The sequence below is a fragment of the Berghia stephanieae genome, chromosome 1, assembly GCF_034508935.2.
Source record: "Berghia stephanieae isolate SIO BIC M18660-M18661 chromosome 1, UCSD_Bste_1.3, whole genome shotgun sequence".
In the NCBI taxonomy this organism is placed as follows: Eukaryota; Metazoa; Mollusca; class Gastropoda; order Nudibranchia; family Aeolidiidae; genus Berghia; species Berghia stephanieae.
Window position 1 is genome coordinate 81,473,298 of NC_088360.1, and position 18,728 is coordinate 81,492,025.

The 18,728-nt window shown below is 39.2% G+C and overlaps 3 long non-coding RNA genes across 3 annotated transcripts in view; 2 read left to right on the forward strand and 1 right to left on the reverse strand.

Annotated features, from left to right (window-relative positions):
* The window catches only part of LOC144958845 (uncharacterized), a 155,131-nt gene that overhangs the window by 131,740 nt on the left and 4,663 nt on the right, over positions 1–18,728 (forward strand). The window lies entirely within an intron of this gene.
* LOC144958775 (uncharacterized) lies at positions 1,907–5,177 on the reverse strand. Its single transcript, XR_013642515.1, has 2 exons — positions 4,888–5,177; positions 1,907–2,064 (listed from the first exon to the last, which is right to left on the reverse strand). It is a non-coding gene; the product is annotated as an uncharacterized LOC144958775 (long non-coding RNA).
* Positions 8,835–13,531, forward strand: LOC144958782 (uncharacterized). The gene is made up of 3 exons (XR_013642516.1): positions 8,835–8,992; positions 9,535–9,681; positions 10,398–13,531. It is a non-coding gene; the product is annotated as an uncharacterized LOC144958782 (long non-coding RNA).

Genomic DNA, 18,728 nt, shown 5'->3' on the forward strand with positions numbered 1-18,728 from the left:
TGAATATTAATTCAATCACATGTATTATGAGTCAATTTTTAAAATGGTTTAAAGCAATCCATGGAGACATGTTGCAATACATATGTCCGTAGTGTAGAAAAAATTGGCCTCATAACTCATAGTATCTTAGAAAATCGCAGTTAAAACCTGTCTTATGAATTGCCTTAAACCATTTTTAAAAAATGGTTCTTGAGATTTTCTAGTTGTTATTTAGAGTGGTTTTAGTCCTGTATTTATCTCAATCTGTACTTTTGATAGAGCTGATATGTTTTTGTTAAAATTTACTTAAAATCGCATGCGTGCAGTGTTTAAGGCCTTTTTTTTACTACAATCACTCCATTGTTCCTTATGTTATTGGTAGAACAAATCCTCTGGAATAAATACAGATTGTTATTTTGGCCTATTGTCACAAACTTGTACAGTGGCATGGCGATTTAAGACCCTTATCACAAATGTGACTTGGGACTATCCTGGGCTTTGGCTAAGCGGCTGGTATAATGATTTATACAAAAGGTCTTACAATATGTAATTGTCTTATGACAATAGGGCAGTTAAAATTTGATTGCTCAACTCAGGATTTTGATGACCTTAAAAAAAAAGAAAATTTTAATGCCCCTTTGTTTTCTGTTTGATAACCGACTCAGGCATGAGAATTCTTGTTCAGTTTTCCAATTTATATCAGACCCATTCCAGAAAAAATTACAGTGAATGCACTTTAATACTTCCTGCAAAACAGGTTTGTTTTTGTTTTTAAGGGTTTTACAGCACTTGCAACACATCAGCGACAGTAAAAAGGAGTAAAATGGGATAGTCAAAGAGTACTAGATGCCTGATAGGCGACTTGTAGTTATATGATATAGAAATTTGTTTCCATATGACCAGCTGGAACAATAATTAAAACAGTGTGACATTTATGTAGCTCATCACAACAAGAATACTGCACACAGTATACTTGTAGAGTGATGTACTACATTAATGATTATATTTATTTCCTGATTAGAGAGATTCAACAATATTTCTAAAAGCTCTATAATTCAGCCTGGCTGCCTTGCCAGCAGCAAGACGTTCTGTTCAGATGCTCCTTCCTGAGTCCCAATAGGAGAAAAGTTATGATTGCTGTCATCATCATCATTACGGTTGTTTTCTTCCATGGGTAGGCCAGCATCAACAGCAAAGTTGTGGAGCCAAAAACACACATAAATAACCTTGCAGGCTCTATCAGGCGTCATTCTGAGTTCGTCATGGAGACAATTCCATCTTCTTTTAACCACTCCAATTACTCTGTTGAAATGACAATAATTGCTTGTACATGTACACTTAAAACCAATTAAAATTAAATGGACCTCTCTCTCTCTCTCTCTCTCTCTCTCTCTCTCTCTCTCTCTCTCTCTCTCTCTCTCTCTCTCTCCCTCTCCCTCCCTCTCCTCTCCTCTCTCCTCTCTCTCTCTCTCTCCCTCCCTCTCTCTCTCTCTCTCTCTCTCTCTCTCTCTCTCTCTCTCTCTCTCTCTCTCTCTCTCTCTCTCTCTCTCTCTCTCTCTCTTTTTTTTTTTCTCAGTAATTTAATTAGAATTAGAAGGGAAAGAATTAAAATGGTTAATCTGAGTTCTTCAAAAAAAAAATTTAATGTTTATAATAGCATGACAATGACAGTATGATTACAACTATTTTTTTGGTTCATTTTCTTTTATTTTCATTGATCATTTGCAAATTGTATTGTTAAAGTGGATAAAAAAATAAACCTGAAATATTAAATTTCAAAAATTATCAAAATGTTATTGTTTCCTGGAGGGTGGGATTATATGACTGGTAAAACTTACCTTTCAATTGTGCATCTTGTGATACGATGGGCTGTGTTAAATGCCTCATCTCCTCTATTTTGGGGATTTGCTATTGGGGTCATTAGCCAATTTCTTAACATATAACGACTGTCTCCAAGGATCACACCATCCAAAGCCCTGCGATGCGGATCCTCAAATGCAAAGAATAGCCCAAATTTGCATCATGCTCTGAACCAGGCCACTTAGGAACCAAGTTTGTAACTTATAAAATTGCATCAGAGACGACCTAAAAATGGGAGAAGGAAAATTTTGCATATAATAAAACCTGCAATAAAATCTTAATCAGGAAGTGTAGTCAACTTACGTACAGTACAGCTCGCGCACAATTTCCTCATATAAAATAATAAAATTCCCTTTATTCATCCCATAGGAGAAATGTGTCTCAGGGTCTGTTCCAAGGGAAGAATGGAATAACCCAGGCGTCAGGGAATGGAGATGGGATGAGGGTGGGGAGTAGTAGTCATTGGGTGACCTTTTAACAACCATGTACTTTGCAGCTCTGAAGGAGTGAAGGAAGAACTATTTGATGCGATTACTTTCAGCATGATGTCTTTGTGCGGATGTGGTCTATTGGTATGACACTCGCTTTTGGATCGGTAGGTCCTGGGTTCGAACCTCGCACTCGGCACATAGTTGAGTCCTTGGAAAATGCTCTTTACTCACATTCTCTCACTGTACTCATGTGTAAAATGAGTACCTGGCCGTTAGCAGCGGTGCCTTTGTCCGAAAAATTGTAATATCGCTTAACAGGCGCATGTCTCGTCCTACATGTTAAATGTTGCTGTTGACCAGAGTCCCCTTGTAAAGCGCTTTGAGCACATTTAGTGGATATTGCGTTATATAAGGCTAAATTTTAATTATTTTTTTAAAAATGTCTTTGTACTTGACGCTTGTGCCTCACCAGTATGGTCTTTGCTTCGTACCCAAAAGATACCTAGTTAGAATATACACCATGGCATGTGGCCATCAACAAGCCACCTCTCCCTAGCTCAATTTGCAGTGCTGTGCTGCGGCTGACACCGGATTCTTCCAGTATTCCCATTGAATAAACCCTAAGACAAATTTCCGCATGAGGACTATTAAAGGGAAATTTATAATTATTATTTACTTTATTGGGAGAAGGTTCCTGTATCACATCATTCATTTAATGACGTAGCCAACTAGTAGCAAATCATGACATGTGGCATTGAAATTAGAATGAATGGCGAAGTGAAAAGAATAAGTAAGAGAGGTGTCAATTATGCGAAATGACAATGGAGTGTGTGAGTGCCTGTGTGTATGCATGTGTATCATATTGTACACAAACGTAACTGTCAATGTAACAGTAAATCTTCGGTGGTCGAAATAACAGGGTGCATTAAAATAAAACCTTGAATTAATTTAATCCTTTTTTACATTAGCTAGGTGAAATTAGTTCAAGTCAGGAATGGAATGACAACTAAAAATAATAAGGAAAAAATTTGGGATATTCGAATGAGTTCAAGTTCAAGGAAACTGTACTCGAATGTATTACTTTCACTTTTTAAAGTCAATCCAGTCAAATATTTTATTTAAATTGACCATCGACAACATCTTTGTAATGTGTATTTGAAGTGAAATTTTAAAAACACGACACAAGTTTTGAAACAACATATTACGATTTTTTAACAGCTTTGGTATAACAGCAAGAGAGAATTTTTAATTGATTCATATTAAATTAAATTGAGCTTTATATAGACCAATATCCACTTAATGTGTTCAAAGCGCTTTACAACAGTTCCCTGGTCAACAGCAACATTTAACATGTAGGACGGGACATGACGCCTGTCAGGCGATATTACAATTTTTCGGACAAAGACAACACTGTTAACGACCAGGTACTCATTTTACACCTGAGTACGGTGAGAGAATGTGAGAAAAGAGTCTTTTCCAAGGACTCAAATTTGCGCCGAGCACGAGGCTCGAACCCAGGACCTTCCGATCCGATATTTTTTATTTTTTTATTTTTTTTTGTATTTCTTGTAATGTTTCGAATGGCTCTGATTTCTGCTTCGTATTGAAATAGCGTCATAGTTTGTATTTTACTCTCGCATCTATTATAATATTATAACGGTAAATCTCATCATTTAAGCTGGGATGAAATAAACTAATTTTCCTTGTCTTAAGGCAACGTGCACTTATTTGCAGGTCTGATAACCCAATACATCATGAGCTCATTGTTATAATGAAAATCTCAAAAAATTACACAAAATAATGTCCAGTGCAACAATGTTAAACGAGGCCCATATTGCATTCGGATGTCAGACCAGCATATATGCATATAAAGATAACATTCCCTTTTTTCATCAAATGGGGAAATGTGTCTGTCTTTAGGGTCTATTCCAAGGGAATACTGGAATAACCCAGACATCAGCCGCAGTGCAGTGCCGCAAATGGAACTAGGACGAGATGGATTGCTCAAGACCACACAGTACAACGGGTGATCAAACTAATTACCTTTTGGATACAAAGCAAAGACCATACTGCTGAGCCATGCTGCCCCATCGCCTCGAGTGAAAAATCCTATTTTAAAGATTGATTCTCCTCAGCAATTTGTCAGTCCAACTGTACAATTATTTTTTTTTCTTCAATTCCAAACTGGTTTTCTAATGAAAAATGTTCCCTTTCAAAATATTACAATTACAGTGAAAATAATCTCCAACAAGAGCTCGAAAATTGGTTAAGGGAATGCAAAATTCAATAGTGCCAGAGAGCGGTGAAAAAATTTCCATTCTATGTCATACCAGTAACAGTCATAGTGGTTTGTGTGTGATGATTAGAGAGATCTACCAACACTAACACTTAGTTTGACTAGTTCAGTTGAGAAGAAGAAGAAGAGGAGGAAGAAGTGGGAGAAGAAGATGAATATGATGATGTTGATGAAGAAGGACGAGGAGGTGTGAAGATGAAGGAGAAGAAGTCTTGGCACCGATTTTGGGTTGGATGCATGAGAATGTAAGAAAACTTTTCTAAAGATTAGTCAAGACCTAGATAGTAGGTAATTAGAATTAAAATGAATACAAATACTAACCTTTCCTCCAGAAAAGACGATCAAGGTCGTCTTTTACAAGATCACAAATTATAAAAATGTGTTCACGATGAAAACGGAAATGTTCGTATATTTCATCGTCGTTAAACGAATCGATGGGATTGAGTCTGGCCCGAAACACCCTCTCCCGTTGAATCAGTCGTCTCTGACGAATTTGAAACAGCACAGCTGCCGCCATTTTCATGTGTTGACAGTTGTTTTGACAGTACTGTCAATGACAGTGTCATAGTCAGTCATACGAATCACGTCATGTGATCGAGAGTAACTTCGCATTGCTTTGCTTGGCACAAAAATAAAGAAAATAAAAGGGGGTAGGGGTGTTTTAGCTAAACAACATAATTTTCAGATTAAAAAATAAGCTAGTTGTTTGTTTGTTATTCTCTAAATATCTAAATCTAAACTTAAACTTCGAACCAAGCGAAGCTGAAATCTCAGACTCAGACTCACTGAGTCACGCAACTTCATCAGATTTATTAGTTTCCCAGACTAAACGATCAAGTCCGACTCGAGCAAGTGACTAAATCTTCGCCAAACTTAGTCCGAAGGTGACGTGATTTTAGTCTGGGACTAGCTTAGTCATCTCACATTAAATCCGATTTTTTCTAGTCATTTACTAAAGTCAGAGATAGTCCGGGACTAAGCGCTAGTCCGCGTTCATTAGAACGGGCCCTGAAGTGGTAATATCACCTAAGGGTTATTTCTTAGGGTCTCGCGTTTTCTTGTTTTCCCAAATAACATGAAACTGAATGTGTGTATGAAACAGCGTGAGACAAAGCAGGAGAGAAACATACAAGAAAAACAATCCCAAAAAGGAAGTGGCTATTCAGTATCAGATACTGAATAGTGCTTTGCCACTATTCAGTATCCATAAGGAACTCTTTTTTATAGAGAGAGTGAAAAGTGCGACAATCTCGGTTGAACTGCTGACCTACTTCCAGATTGAACAAGTGCAGTAAATGACAGCCCGATTTAAAGTTGTAAAAATATTTTGATCGAAATTTTTAAATTTCCGCTATCGTGCAATTAACATAGTTCAAAATATCAAAATAAGAGAGGCAGTCAAATACATTTTTTAATGTCTGAATAGACATGATTAAATGTCTCTAAACGTTCAGTGACACCATGGCATGGTGGATATAAGCTGTTTGACTCTGAGCTTAAGGTTCGAGAGTTCAAATCCCGGTAAGGGTAACTTTTTTTTTTTTTTTTCCCAATATTTTTTTTAAATTCCTTCTGTCTATTTATATTTTTAAAACTTTTGTTTTAATAATTTTATTTGCTTGAAATATACTTTAAAGTTGATAATATACTATTGTTCTTTTATTATTATTATTATTATTATTATTTATTATTATTATTATTATTATTATTTATTATTATTATTATTATTATTATTATTATTATTATTATTATTATTATTATTATCATTATTATTATTATTATTATTATTATTATTATATTATTATTATACTTACTTACTTACTATTATTATTATCGTTGTTGTTGTTGGTTTTTCGGCGGGTTTTGGCGGGTTTCGTAAAAAAGTAATTGCTTCATTCTCGTCTGGTACCCAACTCCCATAGTTCGGCTTCATTTCCCACTGGTATCCATCTTCCATAGTCCCAGGTTCATTTCCACTGATTTCCTCTTTTCACAGTCCCAGGTTCACTCCCAACCGGTGTGCACTTCCCTGAGTCCCGGTTCATTGCCCAATGGTGCCCACTTCCCATAACTTTTGACAATTTCGGTAGGTTTCGAAATAAAAGTACATTCTGAGCTCACTGTCCACTGGTATCAGCCTCTCGCAGTCCCGGGTTCAATCCTCATCGGTGTCCAAATCCCAGATTCACTCCCCACTGCTGCCTGCTTCCCATAACTTTATCGGCTTTTGGCGGGTTTCGTAAAAAAGTAATTCCCCTCCCCCTTGGTATTGCTTTTTTACAAAATCCAGAGTCCCAGGTTCAATTCCCACAAGTGTACACTTCCCTGATTCTCAGGATCACTCCCACTGTTGCCTACTTCAATAACTTTGTCGGATATTGCCAGGTTTAGTCGGGTTTTGTAAAAAAGTAATTGCTTTTATGTGAAACTCGCTGAAACCCGCCGAAAACCAGAGTCTCAGGTTCACTCCCCACTGGTGTACACTTCCCTGAGTCTCAGGTTCACTCCCCACTGTTGCCTACTTCCCATAACTTTCTCGGATATTGCCAGGTTTTCGTCGGGTTTCGTAAAAAAGTAATTGCTTTTATGTGAAACTCGCTGAAATCCACCGAAATCCAGAGTCTCAGGTTCACTCCCCACTGGTGTATATTTCCATGAATCTCAGGTTCACTCCCCACTGTTGTCTACTTCCAACAACTTTGTCGGATATTGCCAGGTTTCGTCGGGTTACGTAAAAAAGTAATTGCTTTTATGTGAAACTCGCTGAAATCCGCAGAAAACAAGAGTCTCAGGTTCACTGCCCAGTGGTGTACACTTCCATGAATCTCAGGTTCACTCCCCATTGTTGTCTACTTTCAAAATCTGTCGGATATTGCCGGGTTTCGTAAAAAAATAATTGCTTTTATGTGAAACTCGCTGAAATCTGTCGAAAACCATAGTCTCAGGTTCACTCCCCACTGATGTACACTTCCCTTAGTCTCAGGTTCACTCCCCATTATTTGCCTACTTTCCATAACTTTGCCCGATTTTGTTGGGAGATGGCGCATTTTGTAAACAAAAAGTAATTGCTTTTTTTTTTTCAAAACCCGCCGAAACCCAGTCACAGGTTCACTCCCCACTGGTGTACACTTCCCCGAATCTCAGGTTCACTCCCCACTGTTGCCTACTACCCATAACTTTCTCGGATATTGCCAGGTTTTGTCGGGTTTCGTAAAAAAGTAATTGCGTCTTTATGAAACTAGCTGAATCCCACCGAAAACCATAGTCTCAGGTTCACTCCCCACTGATGTACACTTCACTGAGTCTCAGGTTCACTCCCCACGCTTTGCCTACTTTCCACAATTTTGCCGCATATTGTCGGGTTTCGTAAAAAAGTAATCCCCCCCCCCCTATTTTGTTATTGCTTTTTTACAAAACCCAGAGTCCCAGGTTCACTCCCCACTGGTGTACACTTCCCTGAATCTCAGGTTCATCCCCTCCCCCCCCCCCCCCCCCCCCTACACACACACACGCTGCTGCCTACCTCCCATAACTTTGTCGGATATTGCCAGGTGCCGTCGGGTTTCGTAAAAAAGTAATTGCTTTTTATTACGAAACTCGCCGAAACCCAGTCCCAGGTTCACTCCCCACTGGTGTACACTTCTCTGAGTCCCATATTCACTCCCACAGCTGCACTCTTCCCATAACTTTGTCAGGTTTCGGAAAAAAAAAAACACCGTATTATAGTGCAAAACCACTATTCAGTGTCAGATACTGAATAGTGCAAAACCGCTATTCAGTATCTGATACTGAATAGTGCAAAACCACTATTCAGTATCAGATACTGAATAGTGCAAAACCACTATTCAGTATCAGATACTGAATAGTGCTAGCCATCCCAAAAATATCAGCCTGCCACTTTTTCACTATTCAGTATCTGATACTGAATAGTGGTTTTGTACTATTCAGTATCTGATACTGAATAGTGGTTTTGTACTATTCAGTATCTGACACTGAATAGTGGTTTTGCACTATAATACGGTGTTGTTTTTTTCCGAAACCCGACAAAGAGGGCAGCTGTGGGAGTGAATCTGGGACTCAGAGGAGTGTACACCTGTGGGGAGTGAACCTGGGACTGGGTTTCGGCGGGTTTCGTAATAAAAAGCAATTTTACTTTTCGAAGTGGGTGGCCACAGCGTAATACGCAACCGTTACTGCCCCCATTCCTCGCAGCGTAGTGAGCGAAATTTTCCACCAGGTTACCGGGCGTGTCAAAGGTCACATCCGGTAAGTCGACCGTGGCGCCAACCGCGAAGTCGTGGTCGTTTTGTTCGATTGTGAATTGTGACTCTTCGAGTTCCGAGCATCAACAAACTTGCAGTTAAATGCAGTTAAGCAATTGCAGACTGAGACCAACACCTTTTTTACTCGCCAGGATTCTGTAAAGGTAAGAATTTGTCTTTTCTTTTATTTGATCAAGGCTAGGACAGTGTGTACTCGACCGATGGCGATATGATGATGATGTGATTGTGGATAGAGATGAATGAATGAATGTGTGTGGTCTGCATGCCAATGTGATCGTTATGGATTAATCCTTCGTTGATTTTACTTCTATTCTAATACTGTGTAGATCTAGTGTAACTGTAACAACTAGGCAGTTTTTAGTGAGCAGCAGCAGTGGAAGCCGTACCGGCGGTGACACAATTTTTAGAACTTTGGAGTGAAATGCCTCATGATCATGATAATGACGATGAATATAGATTAGATCTATATACAGTATTGTCCAATAATGAGAAACGATATTATCATCATTAGTACTATTACTTTTTTTTTTCAATTTATTTATTTATTTATTATTATTATTAATATTATTATTATTATTATTATTATTATTATTATTATTATTATTATTATTAACTTAAGCAATGACATTGGTATGTGCCATTTTCACTGCAGAGAATTTAATTATTTTTTTTTTTTCATCGACAGCTAACATGAAAGAATTCAGTTGACCATACTGGTTTTCTGACAATCAAGAAAGATAGTTGGCTCAAGTGTGTTGTGGCAATCTTATCAATCAGCAAACCATCATCTTTGCCAGCAGAGCAGAGTATCTGCATGCTTTTCTTGAAACTGGTTAGTAATGTTTTCAAATCTTCATGGCGCCTTTACATTTGTATTGGTGATCAATACAGTACACTCGAACACGGAAATTTCGAACAAGTCGGGACCATGACCATGCCTGTTTGTTCGAGATTTCCGTGTTTTCGAATTTTCCAAATTGAGTATTTTACAGAGGATTTGAATTTGAGGGAGGTAAATGTGGGTGGTCTTGATAAAATTCATATTATAATTATAATGATAGCGCTCCGTTATTATGAACTCTGTCGAGAGTCGATAGTGAGACTATTCAATTTCCTTTTCTCAGCCAGTTCGAGACAATCAATTCGTGGGTAAAAAATTCAACATCGCAAAGGAATGTCCACTTTGTTCGAGATTTTCATTTTGCCAATACTAACGAAATAGAGGGATTGAAACTGGGAATTTTACCAACTTTGAGATTTGCATGCTCAATGTAAATTCTCGTTTTTCTAAATGAAAATGACAAAGGATTATTTGAATTGAGTTACTACTGCATTTATTAACTTAATAGAGTTTGTTGTCAAGACTTTTGTCCTGTATGTAATGCGAACAAAATTTCAACTATGTTGGTGAGAACGATGACCATTTAAAGAAAAAATTGGTATGTCTTTGACAAATTCATTTTATGACAATGATTTTAATTATATAGCCATTTCCAAAAATTGCTACGTAATGAAATGTCTCTTTTTTATTTCCATTTTTCAAACCAGAGCAAGATCAACCCTCTTTGTGGAACTACAGAAAAAGCAGTGCAAACATGTGGTGTTGATTTTTCCTGTATTGAGACGAAAGAAATTTTTTTTCTAGGAGTTTGCGAAAGCAAATTGCTCTTTATTTGGTGCTAGATCTATTTTCACCATTTAGCTGTTTTCTTGTTTAAAATAGATTTTATTTTGCAGTTCAAATTGATTAGATACTTCTCTCACAAGCGGCATTTTAAAAAATTGAAAAATAAGGGTAGTGCTTAAAATCATATTTTGCGAAATCATATTTTGAGAATTTTTGATAATTAATTTTTGTGATTACAATTACGATGATGAATTCGTAAGGTATAAATCATATTTGACCACAAAATTAGAGTAAGGTAATATAAAAAATTTTCAGCATTTAATTTCTTAGGGAATGGGTTAGCGAATCATTTATACATTTTGTAGTCAAATCAGTCTCCACAATTTTCGTGTTTTCTTGTCCTATGATGGTCATTATTTTGAAAATTTTATGGATCAGCTTATGTCAAATTAGTGCTTTCTCAAATTTCCTTTGTATGTCATTTTCTGATTTTCTAACTACCATAAAAATGTCATTTTCCTTTAGATTATTTTCAGATTTGTTCAGAATCTTTTTTATGATGTCTTTTGCATCATGATGGAAGCATTTTGGGGTAAATTAAAATTTAGAGGATTTTTTAATTTTAGAAATTATTTTTTTCCTGTCGACCTGCGCCACAATTACAGTCGAAATTTAAAAGATATTGTAAAGAATTTATTTTGTAGACTAGTGGTAAACTCTTCCATCATGATGTAGTTATTTATGTAATAAACATTGTGTGTAAATTTGAAAGAAATTTATATGCTTGTTTTTGGTGCATCTGATCAATGTTAGAAATTTTAGGGTTTTACAACTAATCTTAGTCTATAGGGTGTCCCTGTAAAATGTAAAAAAAAAATAATTAAAGACTTGGTTTTTTTGGTGTTTATCTTCACATTATTAGTTTCTGAGATTAACTATAAAGCATATTTGACCACCAAATTATTTTTTTTAAAAATGAAAAATTGAGATCATTCAATATTTTTTTCTGAGCGATATGGGTTAGCGAATCAATTATTTTTCTAATTTCTTTTCAGAACTTGATCAATTTACATTTTCTTGTTCCATATTGATTATACTTTGGTATTTTGATGGACGTTATCTACAAAATTAGCTTGTTTATCAAATTAAAGAAAGATTATGTTTTTTCTCAAAATTCCATTTTGCATCATTTCCTGATTTTCTGACATTCATATCTGGATTGTTTTCCAATAGTCTTCCAATTTGGTCAGAATCTTTCGTATGATGGGTTTTGCATCATGATGGATTTGGTTTTGGGCTAGACTAAAATTTAGTGGTTTTATGAACTTTTAAATTGGATTAAATTGCCTGTCATTCTGTGCCAAATTTTCAATCGTAATCGAAGAACAATTCAATAAATAAATTAATTAAAATTTTCAAGTCTTGCTAAACCTTTACATCATGATGAAGCTATTGTCGGAGACAGTGTGTGCAAATTTGGAAGGTATTCGTTGGTTTTCGATGCATCACTGTAGAAAATTGGGGGGGGGGGGGGGGGGGTTGGTCTGATTTTAGCCTATATTGTCTGTGTCATTGAAGTCATTTAAACATATTGAGCTTTTTAAATGCTGTAGTGCAATATCCACTAAATGTGCTCGAAGCGCTTTACAAGGGGTCCCTGGTCAACAGCAATATTTAACATATAGGATAGGACATGACGCCTGTTATGCGATATTACAATTTTTCGGACAGAGACAACACCGTTAACGACCAGGTACTCATTTTACACCCGAGTACGGTGAGAGAATGTGAGTAAAGATCTGAAAGCGAGTGTCATACCATAAGACCACACAGCCACACATTTAAGTTTTTAGCTTTTTTTGTGTGTGTGTTTGTGTTAATCATTAAATTAGACCTCCTACCACCTAAAAATAATAGGGGAATACCAATATTGGCACTGCGAGATAAAAAATGGACTTTTGACTACAGGTTCTCCTTTACGGTGAAACATTTCCTAGCTCAGATGTTTTAAGCGGACTAGTGCGTTCCAATGTGGGATAAATTTTTTTTCATAATGCATGTAAATTGTATTCACTGCCATTGGTGACATATAATTTGACTGCTTAGTTCTGATCTCCAGTGCTATTACACACTGCATCCCTACCACCAGTGCGCATCTTTTAAATATCAAACCACCAACAAAGTTAGGAAAGAGAGGAAGACCAAAAGGTGTTGGAATTACTGTTTTAGGTTTACCGAAGAAAAGGAGGATTTAAAAAAATGAATCTAGATTAGAAGATCCCCCAAGAGAGCTAAGCAGTGGGCCAACTGACTAGACAAGATGTCTTCGTTGTATCCGTTGGTTCCACAATGTTTGCATTCATTTGCCTGACAGTAATTCTTATGTTTGTAAATTTTGTGCATGTTCTTAAATAATCACCAGAAATGCATAAAGTTCTCATTTATGTAACACATTTCTTGGAGTATGTTATGCCCTACTTTCTTTACATGACTCTACTCTATCCCTTGTAACTATTTTGCTTTATCGGAAATTTCTTGTTGCAGCGCCGACTGCACACGCTTGTCTTTTTCAGAGTCACTGGAGAGTATGGCATAAGGTGCTGGGGGTTGTTTTTTTCTTTTGGGCTTTTTAGTTTTATATTTATTTGCTTACCAGTAGTCAGGTTTTTATTAAATTAATTAATCATGGTTTGATATTGAAGTTTATTCTTCCCTCATTTTCCCAAGTCAAGGTGTACCTATGTGCTGAGGACTGCGTGGCTGCAGGGGTGTGCAGTTGCTAACGTGGAATGGGTGGGGGGGGGGGGGGGGGGAACTAAATCCCAAGTCAAGGTGTTTCGTCGTGCCTCTGATGTGTTTTTTTTTTTTTTTCTCAATTATGTTACTGATGAACAGTACATTGCAATGGTGATATTCTTATCATGAAATATTTGGCATGGGCGTTTGGTTTATGCCTTCAGTTTCGATGTCAATGTTTGTTCTATATTGAATTTGAATCTTTTATTACAGTAATAAATTGTATTCCTTGCTGGTTGTGGCGGATATTGCAATCCTACTACATGTCTTGATTTTTTTATTCGTTTTACTTGTACCTACTTCATTACTATTAGCCACCTGTTTGTGTAATAAACCACTGAGTCCCTGCCACCTGTGCTATTGTTCCATCTCTCTCTCTTGGTCCCTACCACCAGTGCTATTATTATCAACTGAGTCAGTCCCTACCACCAGCCCTATAACCCACTGACTCCCTTCCACCAGTGCTATTAGCCACGGAGCCCCTTCCACCAGCCCTATTATTAGCCACTGTCCCTTCATCAGTGCTATTACCCACTGAGTGCCTAGCATCGGTGCGATTAGCCACTGAGTCCCTACCATCAGTGCTATTAGCCACTGAGTCCCTACCATCAGTGCTATTACCCATTGAGTCCCTATCATCAGCCCTATTAGCCACTGAGTCCCTACCATCAGTGCTATTACTATTACCCATTGAGTCCCTATCACCAGCCCTATTAGCCACTGAGTCCCTACCATCAGTGCTATTACTATTACCCATTGAGTCCCTATCACCATCCCTATTAGCCACTGAGTCCCTACCATCAGTGATATTACCCATTGAGTCCCTATCACCATCCCTATTAGCCACTGAGTCCCTACCATCAGTGATATTACCCATTGAGTCCCTATCATCAGCCCTATTAGCCACTGAGTCCCTACCATCAGTGCTATTACTATTACCCATTGAGTCCCTATCACCAGCCCTATTAGCCACTGAGTCCCTACCATCAGTACTATTACCCATTGAGTCCCTATCACCAGCCCTATTAGCCACCGAGTCCCTATCACCAGTGCTATTAGTCACTGAGTCCCTACCACCAGTGTTATTATTAACCGAGTCCCTACCATCAGTGCTATTAGCCATTGAGTCCCTACCACCAGTGCTATTACCCACTGAGTCCCTACCACCAGTGCTATTAGCCACTGAGTCCCTACCACCAGCCCTATTAGCCACTGAGTCCCTATCATCAGTGCTATTAGTCACTGAGTCCCTATCATCATTGCTGTTAGCCAATGAGTCCCTATCATCAGTGCTATTAGTCACTGAGTCCCTATCATCAGTGCTGTTAGCCATTGAGTCCCTATCATCAGTGCTCTTAGCCATTGAGTCCCTACCACCAGTGCTATTACCCACTGAGTCCCTACCACCAGTGCTATTAGCCACTGAGTCCCTACCACCAGCCCTATTAGCCACTGAGTCCCTATCATCAGTGCTATTAGTCACTGAGTCCCTATCATCAGTGCTGTTAGCCATTGAGTCCCTACCACCAGTGCTATTAGTCACTGAGTCCCTACCACCAGTGCTATTAGCCACTGAGTCCCTACCATCAGTGCTATCACCCATTGAGTCCCTATCACCAGCCCTATTAGCCACTGAGTCCCTACCATCAGTGCTATTACTATTACCCATTGAGTCCCTATCACCAGCCCTATTAGCCACTGAGTCCCTACCATCAGTACTATTACCCATTGAGTCCCTATCACCAGCCCTATTAGCCACTGAGTCCCTACCATCAGTGATATTACCCATTGAGTCCCTATCATCAGCCCTATTAGCCACTGAGTCCCTACCATCAGTGCTATTACTATTACCCATTGAGTCCCTATCACCAGCCCTATTAGCCACTGAGTCCCTACCATCAGTGCTATTACCCATTGAGTCCCTATCACCAGACCAGCCCTATTAGCCACCGAGTCCCTATCACCAGTGCTATTAGTCACTGAGTCCCTACCACCAGTGCTATTACCCACTGAGTCCCTACCACCAGTGCTATTAGCCACTGAGTCCCTACCACCAGCCCTATTAGCCACTGAGTCCCTATCATCAGTGCTATTAGTCACTGAGTCCCTATCATCAGTGCTGTTAGCCAATGAGTCCCTATCATCAGTGCTATTAGTCACTGAGTCCCTATCATCAGTGCTGTTAGCCATTGAGTCCCTATCATCAGTGCTATTAGTCACTGAGTCCCTATCATCAGTGCTATTAGCCATTGAGTCCCTACCACCAGTGCTATTAGCCACTGAGTCCCTACCACCAGCCCTATTAGCCACTGAGTCCCTATCATCAGTGCTATTAGTCACTGAGTCCCTATCATCAGTGCTATTAGTCACTGAGTCCCTATCATCAGTGCTGTTAGCCATTGAGTCCCTATCATCAGTGCTGTTAGCCACTGAGTCCCTATCATCAGTGCTGTTAGCCATTGAGTCCCTATCATCAGTGCTGTTAGCCACTGAGTCCCTATTATCAGTGCTGTTAGCCACTGAGTCCCTATCATCAGTGCTGTTAGCCACTGAGTCCCTTCCACCAGCGCTATTAGCCATCGGTTCCCAGCAACCAGTGCTATTATCAACCGAGTCCCTACCAACAGTGCTATTATCCACTAAGTCTCTCCCACAAATGCTTTTGTTCTCTCTCTCTCTCTCTCTCTCTCTCTCTCTCTCTCTCTCTCTCTCTCTCTCCTCTCTCTCTCTCTCTCTCTCTCTCTCTCTCTCTCTCTATCTGTGTGTGTGTGTAAAAATACAGATCTGTCCATCTATTCCTTCCTTTCCAGTCATCAAAAGTGGCCATTCATTTCCTTCACGAAGTTCCGGACACCGCACAAACACCTCTTCCCCAGCCCATTCTAATCCACATAGTTATCACATTACTACTACTACTACTACTACTACTACTACTACTACTACTACTACTACTACCACTACTACTACTACTACTACTACTACTACTACTATACTACTACTACTATACTACTACTACTACTACTACTACTACTACTACCAATATCATTACTACTACTACTACTAGATACGATTAATATATTTCTAACAAGTATCTCTTTTATTTTACTCATTTTTCGTCTTTCTATAAACTGACCTGCTCTTAATGTTCATGTGTGAAACAGCCTTGGGAATCTACTCACAACGTATGGTACACCACCGTTTCCTTTATACTTCAATCACCCAACAGTGCAACGCTGCATTTGTCATATTTACACCACTTGTTTGTTTTGCCGACGAAGGATTTGAGCCCCAACGGTACATTGATTCTACTTTTTCCATCCAATATCTTTCATTTTTCACCATTTCGTTTGTATTTTTACATCGTCAGATAATACAATTACAATTGGAGGTAGTGCTGCGTAGCATTTAAAAAAAGTTATTGTAGTAGTAGTAGTAGTAGTAGTAGTAGTAGTAGTAGTAGTAGTAGTAGTAGTAGTAGTAAGAGGAGGAGGAGGTTAATTGGCAGCATGCGGCGTTTGTGGGATTTAAACAAAATTTTGGACTCATAATCGAGAAACAAAACCGAGCCACAAAATACAAAAATCTGGATGCTAAACGGAAAATGGATTTATAACAGCCATCGGAAACTTCGTAACGTTTTACGCTCTACTCTACCTATCTACGCTGCAGCTACCATCTCGGCAAGTGGGTGGTAGCGTAATAAAATCTGGATGCGAAACGGAAAATGGATTTATAACAGCCATCGGAAACTTCGTAACGTTTTACGCTCTACCTATCTACGCTGCACTACCATCTCCGCAAGTTGGTGGTAGCGTAATAAAATCTGGATGCTAAACGGAAAATGGATTTATAACAGCCATCGGAAACTTCGTAACGTTTTACGCTCTACCTTTCTACGCTGCAGCTACCATCTCGGCAAGTGGGTGGTAGCGTAATAAAATCTGGATGCTAAACGGAAAATGGATTTATAACAGCCATCGGAAACTTCGTAACGTTTTTACGCTCTACCTTTCTACGCTGCAGCTACCATCTCGGCAAGTGGGTGGTAGCGTAATAAAATCTGGATGCGAAACGGAAAATGGATTTATAACAGCCATCGGAAACTTCGTAACGTTTTACGCCCTACCTTTCTACGCTGCAGCTACCATCTCGGCAAGTGGGTGGTAGTGTAATAAAATCTGGATGCGAAACGGAAAATGGATTTATAACAGCCATCGGAAACTTCGTAACGTTTTACGCTCTACTCTACCTATCTACGCTGCAGCTACCATCTCGGCAAGTGGGTGGTAGCGTAATACGCTGCACCTACTACCGTTTCTTTCCCACAACGTAACGCGCGATGTTTACCATCCCGTGGTCACCGTCGCGTAGCACGCAGTGTCTACCAGCGGCCTTTACTTTTTTACGAAACCCGACGACACCTGGCAATATCCGACAAAGTTATGGGAGTTAGGCATCAGCGTGTGTGTGTGTGTGTGTGTGTGTGTGTGTGTGTGTGTGAGTGTGTAAGGGAGGCGGGGGGGGGGGGGGGAGGAAGGGATGAACCTGAGAACCAGGGAAGTGTACACCAGTGGGGAGTGAACCTGGGACTCTGGGTTTTGTAAAACAGCAGTAACAAAATGGGGGGGGGGGTGTTACTTTTTTACGAAACCCGACAATATGCGGCAAACTTGTGGAAAGTAGGCAAAGCGTGGGACTGAACCTGAGACAGTGAAGTGTACACCAGTGGGGAGTGAACCTGAGACTATGGTTTTCGGCGGGCTTCAGATAATGTCATATAAAAGCAATTACATTTTTATGAAACCCGACGAAACCTGGCAATATCCGATAAAGTTATGGGTAGTAGGCAACAGTGGGGAGTGAACCTGAGATTCGAGGAAGTGTACACTAGTGGGGAGTGAACCTGGGACTGGATTTCGGTGAGTTTTGGAGGAAAAAAAAAGCAATTACTTTTTGTTTACGAAATGCGCCAAATCCCAACAAAATGGGGCAAAGTTATGGAAAGTAGGCAAATAATGGGGAGTGAACGTGAGACTAAGGGAAGTGTACACCAATGGGGAGTGAACCTGAGACTCTGGTTTTCGGCGGGTTTCAGCGAGTTTCATATAAAAGCAATTACTTTTTTTCGAAACCCGACAAACCTGGCAATATCCGACAAAGTTATTGAAGTAGGCAACAGTGGGGGGTGATCCTGTGATTCAGGGAAGTGTACACTTGTGGGGAGTGAACCTGGGACTCTGGATTTTGTAAAAAAGCAAAACCAAGGGAAAGGGGGAATTACTTTTTATCGGAAGCCGCCAAAACCCGACAAAGTTATGGGAAGCAAGCAGCAGTGGGGAGTGAATCTGGGATTCGGACACCGATGAGGATTGAACCTGGGACTGCGAGAGGTTCATACCAGTGGACAGGGAGCTCAGAATGTACTTTTATTTCAAAACCTACCGATATTGTCAAAA